Source organism: Apium graveolens, chromosome 11 (assembly GCF_009905375.1).
Source record: "Apium graveolens cultivar Ventura chromosome 11, ASM990537v1, whole genome shotgun sequence".
In the NCBI taxonomy this organism is placed as follows: Eukaryota; Viridiplantae; Streptophyta; class Magnoliopsida; order Apiales; family Apiaceae; genus Apium; species Apium graveolens.
The window spans coordinates 81,223,275-81,233,001 of record NC_133657.1 but is presented as its reverse complement, the minus strand read 5'-3'; the positions used below and the strand labels follow the sequence as shown (position 1 = coordinate 81,233,001).

At 37.5% G+C, this 9,727-nt stretch overlaps 1 non-coding gene across 1 annotated transcript; it reads right to left on the bottom strand.

Annotated features, from left to right (window-relative positions):
- Nucleotides 1-1,275: 1,275 nt before the first annotated feature.
- On the bottom strand, nt 1,276-1,382 carry LOC141699524 (small nucleolar RNA R71). Its single transcript, XR_012565978.1, has one exon. It is a non-coding gene; the product is annotated as a small nucleolar RNA R71 (small nucleolar RNA).
- Nucleotides 1,383-9,727: the final 8,345 nt, after the last annotated feature.

The following is a 9,727-nucleotide window of genomic DNA, read 5'->3' as shown; positions in this document are numbered from 1 at the left end:
AGTGTCGCGAACTTATAAGATAGCGTATTAATCTCTATTGAAGCGAAAGTGAATTTAGAGGTTTAGAACTTGCCATTCTAGCATAGGTTCATGTATTTGTTATGCATGATTCGTAGGTAATTTTAACCTCTTACTTGCCCTATGTAATCACGATAGATAACTTGCTGATTAAACCTTTATGTTGTCAAATTCTATAGACATATAGGGTCTCAATATAATTGGTGTCTATTTAGCTTCTATCTCTTTTGTGGATGTCTGGTAGTAGGGTATTCATACAACGAAAGTTGGCGTTTACTAGTTTTGTGTTGTCTGATTAGTGTCATCAATATTGCATGCTAAGGATAAGAACAATGACTTTGAATGAAGTAGTAATGAAGTTAGAATCCCATGTTTGTCTCATATAAGTAAATCAACCCTTCATTCTCTTAGTTAATTTTATGTTAGTTAATATCTTAGTTATAAACAATCTCAACTTGTTATTCTTTTTAGCATTGAATAATAACCATACCATTATTGCATAAGTACATTAATTGAAATTAACCTAAACCAGTCTTTGTGGGAACGAACTAAAAATAATTCTATATTACTTGCAATCGCATATACTTGCATGAATATTAGCGTGTTTCCGTCCTAACAAGTTTTTGGCGCCGCTGCCGGGGACTTGGTGTTAATTTTTAGTTTTTATGCTTGTCATCAGTGGTCGTTAAAGTTCACTGACTCCGATATTTTACTTACTTGTTTTCTTGTTTATTTTTCAGGTACTCTAGAGAGCGTTTATGCTAACGTGTTCTCGATCTCGAAAAAGAATATTGGATAAAGCGGAGGAAGTAGTTGAAAAAGTTTTTGTTGAGGAGAAAGTTGAAGAAGAAGAATCTCTAGTCATAATGGGAGATCAAGCAGCGAATCCCAAGGCTTTGATGGACTATTCTAAGCTGAAGATCAATGATATTCATTCTAGCATTATCAGGCCAGCCATCGCAGCTAACACTTTTGAAATCAAGTCGAGCACGATTCAGATGATACAAAATTCAGTTCAGTTTGGGGGTTCTTCTATAGAAGATCCCAACATGCACATCAGAGATTTCATCGAAATTCTGCGACATATTCAAGTTCAATGGGGTTACTGAAGATGCTATAAAGATGAGGCTTTTCCCATTCTCTCTGAGGGATAAGGCTAAATGTTGGTTGCATTCTCTACCACCAGGCTCTATTACTACTTGGAAAGATCTGGCTCAGAAGTTTCACACTAAATTCTTCCCTATGGTGAAGACTACTGCAATCAGAAATGCTCTTACTCAATTTACGCAGCAATCTGGAGAATCTTTTTGTGAAGTTTGGGATCGCTACAAGAAGATGATTCGGAAGTGTCCTCATCATGGGATGCCTGACTGGATGATCATTAACTACTTTTATAATGGGTTGGGTGCAACTTCCAGACCCATGCTTGATGCAGTATCAGGAGGAGCCTTATGGGCTAAAATCTACGATGAAGTTTATGAATTAATTGAGCTGATGGCTGCTAATGAATACCAGCACTCAACTCAGAGATTGCCTCAAGAAAAAGTAGCAAGAATTCTGGAAGTGGATACAACTACTGCTATAGCTGCTCAGCTTCAGGCTTTGACGATGAAGGTTGATTCTTTGGCTAATTTTGGAGTTAATCAGATCACTAGTGTCTGTGAGCTTTGTGCTGGTGCACATGAGACGGAGCAGTGTGCTATTTCTAGTGAATTAGCTCAGTTCGTGAGCAACTTTTAGAGGTCACAACAACCAGTTCCAGCCACCTATCATCCTAACAACCGCAATCATCCTAAATTCAGTTCGAGCAACACTCAGAATACGGTACAGTCACAATATGCACCAAGACAACAACTCCAACTTCAGCAGCTACCACAATCTAATGAAAAATCTGAATTGGAGAAGTTGAGGCTCATGTGCAAGAGCCAAGTGGTTTCTATTAAGACCTTGGGAAATCAAATTGGGAAGATTGTCAATGCCTTGCTGAATCGACAACCTGGTACACTCCCTAGTGATACTGAAGTGCCAGGAAAGAGGGAAGCTAAAGAGCAGGTTAAGGCAATCACATTGAGGTCTGGGAAGGTTGAAAATCCTGAAAGATCTCCAGTTCCAGAAGTTAAAGTTGTAGCTGAAGAAGAAGTGCAGAAGGAAGTAGAAGTGGAACCAAGGAAGACAGATGTTGTCAACACTCCTCCTGAGGGTAATACAGGGGAAAACAGGTCTATCCTCCACCTCCTTTTCCTAAGAGACTGCAGAAACAAAAGATGGATAAGCAATTTGCTAAGTTCTTGGAAGTTTTCAAGAAACTTCATATCAACATACCTTTCGCTGAAGCTCTTGAACAAATGCCTAGTTATGCAAAGTTTATGAAAGGTATTCTCTCTCGAAAGGTGAAGCTCGATGACTTAGAGACCGTTGCTTTTACGGAGGAATGTAGTATTGTGCTGCAACAGAAGTTGCCTCTGAAGCTTAAAGATTCCGGAACCTTCACTATTCCTTGCACCATCAGAAACTTGTCATTCAATAAGTGTTTATGTGATTTAGGAGCTAGTATCAATTTGATGCCTTTGTCTATCTTCAAGAAGTTGGATTTACCTGATCCTAAGCCTACTTATATGTCCTTGCAGTTGGTCGATCGCTCAATTACATATCCACGAGGCATTGTGGAGGATGTCTTGGTCAAGGTGGACAAACTCATATTTCCTGCTGATTTTGTAATTCTTGATTTCGACGAGGATAATAAGATTCCCATAATTTTGGGAAGACCATTCTTGGCTACAGGCCGAACTTTGATTGATGTGCAGAAGGGTAAGCTCACTATGCGAGTGCTGGATCAGGATGTGACGTTCAATGTTTTCAATGCCATTAAATTCCCTACTAATAATGAGGAGTGCTTAAAAGTGGAATTGGTCGATTATGTGGTTACTTCAGAACTTGATCAAATGCTAAGATCTGATGCCTTAGAGAAGGCCTTGTTGGGGAATTCAGATAATGAAGATGATGAAGGTGATGAGCAGTTGTAGTATTTGAATGCTTCCCCTTAGAAGCGAAGGCTGGATATGCCTTTTGAATCTCTTGGATTGGAGGAGCTGAAAAAGTCTCCAAAGCGCCTCAAGCCATCTATTGAGGAAGCTCCTACACTCGAGCTTAAACCATTGTCGGAACACTTAAGGTATGCTTTTTTAGGTGATGCATCTACTTTCCCAGTTATTATTGAATCTAATTATTTAGGTAGTGATGAGGAAAAACTATTGAGAATTCTGAGAGAGTTCAAATTGGAAATTGGATGGACTATAGCAGATATCAAGGGAATCAGCCCTTCTTATTGCATGCATAAAATTCTGCTAGAGGAAGGAAGGAAGCCAATTGTTGAGCAACAGAGAAGGCTGAATCCAATCATGAAAGAGGTTGTTAAGAAGGAAATTCTCAAATAGCTAGATACAGGGAACATCTATCCAATTTCTGGCAGTTCTTGGGTGAGCCCAGTTCAGTGTGTGCCGAAGAAAGGAGGCATCACAGTGGTGGCTAATGAGAAAAATGAGCTCATTCCTAATCAAATAGTCATGGGGTGGAGAGTCTGCATGGATTACAGGAAGTTGAACAAGGCCACGAGAAAAGATCACTTCCCTCTTCCTTTTATTGATCAGATGCTTGACAGGTTGGCTGGGCATGAATATTATTGTCTTCTGGATGGCTATTCGGGCTATAATCAGATTTGCATTGCTCCAGAAGAATAGGAAAAGTCTACCTTCACATGTCTGTTTGGTACTTTTGCCTTCAGAAGAGTTTCTTTTGGGTTATGTGGAGTACCTGCCACATTTCAGAGATACATGATGGCCATTTTCTCTGACATGATTGGTCATAATATGGAGGTGTTTATGGACGATTTCTCTGTGCTCAGTGATTCTTTTGATGAGTGCTTGGAAAATCTTAGCGCTGTTCTTAAAAGGTGCGTTGAGACTAATCTGGTTCTCAACTGGGAGAAATATCATGTTATGGTGCAACATGGCATCATTCTAAGGGTCTTTAAGGTGGGGGTCATTGAAAATCTTCCTCCACCAAATTCAGTTAAGGGAGTCCGCAGCTTTCTTGGTCCTGCGGGTTTCTATCGGCGTTTCATCAAGGACTTCTCTAAAATCTCTAAACTGTTGTGCAATCTTCTAGAGAAAGATGTTCCTTTCAAGTTTGATGATGAGTGTCTAGCTGCTTTTGAGATCTTAAAGAAAAGTTTAATCACGACACCTATCATAACTGCACCTAATTGGGATAAACCTTTTGAAATAATGTGCGATGCAAGTGACTATGCAGTTGGAGCATTTCTTGGGCAAAGGAAGAACAATATATTTCATGTGGTATACTATGTTAGTAAGACCCTCAATGGTGCTCAACTGAACTATACTACTACTGAGAAAGAGCTATTGGCTATTTTCTATGGTTTTGAGAAGTTTCGATCTTATTTTCTTGGGATGAAGGTGACAGTTTTCACTGATCACGCTGCGATTCGCTATCTCATCTCAAAGAAGGACTCGAAGCCTAGATTGATTCAATAGGTTCTTTTACTTCAGGAGTTTGAGTTGGAGACCAAGGATAGAAAAGGTACTGAGAATTAACTCGCTGATCATCTCTCTTGGTTAGAAGATCCAAGTACGACTTCACATGATAAGACATTGATTATTGAGTCTTTTCCCGATGAGCAGTTGTTTGGGTTGCAAGAGGAGGAACCGCGGTTCGCAGATATTGTGAACTACCATATGAGCAACATTATGCCTCCATATTTGTCTTCTGATCAAAGGAAGAAGTTTCTTCATGAGGTGAAGTGGTACATGTGGGATGAGCCATTTTTTTTAGGCAATGAGCTGACCAAATCCAGGAGATGTATTCCGTACAGCGAGACGGAGGGTATCTTGCGAGACTGTCATTTGACTGTTTATGGAGGCCACTATGGTGGAGAAAAGACAACATCTCATTTCCTTTAAGCAGGATTTTTATGTCCTACATTATTTAAAGATGCACATCAGTTTGTTTTGAAGTGTGATCGCTGTCAGCGTGTTGGTTATATGTCCAAGAGGTATGAGATGCCTCTTAATGTGCTTCTCGAGGTTGAGGTCTTCAATGTTTGGGGAATTGACTTCATGGGGCTGTTTGTCTCATCTTACAATAATTAGTATATCTTGTTGGCGGTTGATTCTGTGTCAAAATGGGTTAAAGTTACGGCTTTACCGACAAATAATGCAAAGGTGGTGCTTAATTTTCTTCATAAGCAGATATTCATAAGATTTGGGAGTCCAAGAGTCATAATCAGTGACGAGGGATCGCATTTCTGCAATCGCAAGTTCATTGCCATGATGTAGAGATATAATGTGAATCATCGCATTGCTACAGCGTACCATCCTCAGACTAATGGTCAAGCTGAGGTGTCTAACAGATAGATCAAGCGTATTCAAGAGAAAGTTGTGTGTCCATCAAGGAAGGATTGGTCTTTGAAGCTGGATAAAGTTATTTGGGCGTATCAAACAGCATTCAAGACTTCGCTAGGCATGTCTCCATTACAGTTGATTTATGGTAAGGGATGTCATTTACCGGTGAAGTTGGAGCACAAGGCGTATTGGGATTTGAAGAAATTGAACCTTGATATGGATGCGACTAGTAAGAAAAGGATGCTTCAATTGAATGAACTTGATGAGTTTCGACTTCAAGAATTTGAGAACAACAAAATATACAAGGAGAAAGTCAAGAGGTGGCACGATAGGGGTCTAGTGCTCAAATCACTTGTGTCGGGCCAACAAGTTCTTTTGTTCAACTCTCGTCTCCGTCTTTTTCCTGGAAAGTTGAAGTCGAGGTATTCAGGGCCGTTTGTTGTATGTAAATCATAATGTAACGTAATATGTAATCGAGAAATTATAACTCAACATGTAACAAAAACAGATAAACAATATTAATCTATGAAGCACAGGAACCCTACAAATAAAGATAGGATGAACACAGAGAATCAAAAGATGCAAATGGCTCTCCAAGCCCTTAATCAGATAATGGTAAGAAGTTCATTAACATGTTTAAGCATCCATAAAGAACAAGACATGAAAGGACTTTAAGTGTCAGTTATATGAATTGATTTCAAATGTTACAAATCATTGGTTAAGTGAAAGAAGAAATGGATATTCAACCAAATTGTATCAACTCAGAAACTCAAGACAAATTGAATTAAGTTCACTCAATGCTAGTTTTTTATGAACCAGACCAGTGCATTAAACATCAGTATACAAGAAGAGATTTTAATTCAATTATAGAAGAAGGTGTTGATACAATGTACAATGGCACAAGAGAAGAAAAAATATTCTAAGGCAGAAATACCACTCTAGTCGTCATAGAGGTTGTCAAGGCTACAAGGAAGCCCATGTGGTCATCACAGGAGAGTTAGAAGAAACATGCTCCATTAGTCGCCATAGAGCTGTTAGCCCTAGGTAACCTTTGTGGTCGCCACAGAGGAGTTGGTGTAATTTACACTCTGTGGTCGCTATAGAGCTTCCCACACTAGGGAAACACTGTGGTTGCCACAAAGCAGTTAGTTTGCTAAGGGAACTCTGTAGTCGCCATAGAGCCCTTGTATAGAGAGAACAATCTGGTCGCTATAGAGGAGAATACAAGGACATACACTCTAGTCGCCATAGAACACTTGGTTGATTTTCCAGTGAATCATAATGCAACAATTAAAGGATGTATGTGGACACAAAGCTACCACCTGTCAAAATGAATTGAAAGTCTACATATACAAAAAAATGAATTTATTTCATTTGGTTATCTTCTTCAGCCGAACAGTTTAGTTTTTGAGAGCTCCATTAAAGCTTCTCATTTATTATCCTTGTAAACATAGTGTTATGCTACGAAATTTATTGTAGCTAATCAATATATTGATTAGTGTAATAACCCCAATTTTTGGGAAATTTTGAAACCCTTATGAATAGTGTTTTTGCTGAATGAGAAAACTTTTCATGCCACACTATGTAGGGGTTCTGATATGGATATTCTGAGATTTTATTAGTACTTTATATGGGATATAAGTGTATGTAAAGATCGTCAGAATCCAAATCCGAACACTTTGATTTTTCCCGGAAATCCAATAGATACGGAAAGAATTGAGTATAAGGTACAGTAACAGGATAAAAGGATTTAAATTAAAGGATTATAATAGAGGATCATAAAAAGGAAATAATGTATTTAGAAAGGTTGGGAACCTAAGTAATAAGATCCCGGGTATGATCCTTCAAACGATAAACGAAAATGAAAGTTAAGCGAACCGTATAGCAGCTCAGCGGTCATTAGGCAAACAATTAGGAAGTTAATCAAAGGGATTAGAGAGGATGATGTCACCCAACCAATGAGAAGAGGACAAGGAGGGGAGGATGACATCATGAGGATGACACAAGCATGACATGGGAAGGAAGGAGATGTGGTGGCTTTTTAACCACACAAAATCAAGGGCAACTAGGTAAATTACTAAAACAAACACAAAAATCAAACCAACCAAGCCAAGCAAATCATTTTTCATCAAAATCAAAAAGAAACCAAGGCATGGTTCTTCATGCTCTCGGCTTTTTACTATTGCAAATGGGGAAGAATTCAAAACTCAAGATCCAAGCCTCCTAAATTGGTAAGATAATTCCCGAATCATCTTCATGCTTAGTTAGGGCTATATCATGAGTTTAAGCCATCAATTCCTTCTCAATCTTCTTCATTTAATCAAAGAAGAAGACAATGAATAGTGTTTTCAAGTTTTTAACTTGAAGTTTTTCTTGTTTTCCTTGAATATCCAAGCATTCCTAAGACTTCTCAAAGCTTCTTAAGGCTTCCTAGCTCCTCCCACCACTTCAAGGAAGGTATATCATCTCCAAACCCTAGATTCCTATGTATTATAAGATGATTTTGATTAGTAGGGTGATATTGTAGCTTGATGTTTGTGATTTAGAGTTTGGGAGTGAAATGGTATTGAAATGGAATGGTAAATGTTGTTTTGATTAAAAGAACTTAAGTATGGTTAAAGTTAAGCTTAGGCATAAGTATGAATGTTAAAATTGAATTGGTTGGGGTTGTTATGATGTGATAAGGATGGATGCTGGTTGTATGTTTGGTTTGAGGTTGAATTGGGTTGGTTTTGAATGATTTTAAATTGGGAAATCGCATAAACATAGCCGTCGTAACGTCCGATTTTCTTTAGACTGTTTTTGTGCATAAAATTAGGACCCGAGACCCCCTGCTAGATTTTGACCATTGCCATGTTTAGATAGCTCATGTTACGAGCTTCGTTTTGATATGTAGTTCGTTCGATTCTGATGCACGGTTTAGGAGAAACGACCGTTTCAAGTAACGGCGTTTCGCGAACGAAACTTTTCCCCACGCCTTACTTTGAAACAAAGGTTAAAGACCAAAAAGGGTTAATTAATGCATGAAACATATATGGTAAGTGTGTTAGGCAGTTGGTAAGACACTCGCGAAGGAATCTCCTTAAAACTCGTAAAGGTTAAATTATTAAAAATGGTGGAGCCGAGGGTACCCGAGTGACTAAAGCGAGTCAGTAAGCGCAAAACAAGCGTTAGAGTCTAAGTTAGTTAAAGTATAGATTTACAAGTGACTTTGGTTTAATTCCAACTTACTTGTTGTTTATAGGTTACCAGACTCGTCCCAAGCCTTTTATCACCCCAAGTCGCTCAGGCAAGTTTTCTACCCGTTATAACTGTTGTTGTGATGAATATATGTATTTGCATTATCTTGCGATAGATGCATGTTGGTTAATTAGCAAATGTTGCAATATATTGAAGCATGCTGCTATGGTATATATATCTGCATGCTTGTTTCGTATTTTTTCCATATATATATCTGTTGATTCAGTTGATAATACCTATGCTAGAGGATAGCGGTAATTTGCATATACCCTTAGTATAGGGACCCAAAGGTGAAAATATTTTCTAAAACCGGGAGTCGAGGATCCCGAGTAGATTTTGTATATATGGATATAAATATATATATACTTATATATATATATATGGTCATAGTTTTCAAAACTATTAATCGAATAAGGTTTATTCGATAACTTTAACTTTATTTTATTATTGAATATTATTTCGAATATTATTCGAAGGTGTATGACTCCTTTATATTAAATGAATATTATTTTGAATATTCATTCGAGGACTTATGAGTCCTTTTATTTTATTAAATGAATATTATTTTGAATATTCATTTGAGGATCTATGACTCCGATTATTTGCTGAGATTTGTTCTTTATTTTATTAAAGAATAAGGTGTAAATAATCAAACTTATTTTCGATTATTCAAATAAAGATAGTACTTTCATATAAGTATATCTTTGGTTATTTAATACTCGTTTCAAGTATAAGTTTTAATACTTCTACTTCAATTATTTTTATAAAGATTATTCTTTATGGGAATATTATTTAAATAATAATATTCAGACATTTTCTAAATACTCTGGGGACTGATTTACTTCATTAAATCAGCTTTACTCCAAACACTCTATAAAGTGTTTTCGAGTCTTCAAAATGATTTTTAAAAGTTAGAGCGGATCCCAAAACTCATTTTTATATTTAAGATCTTCCTTTTTAAGGGGATTTAAATACTCGCTCAAAACCCGAGGGATCCGGCTCTGTGGTGTATTTTATATTCGCAACACGGTTGCAGTTTTGGTAAATGAATT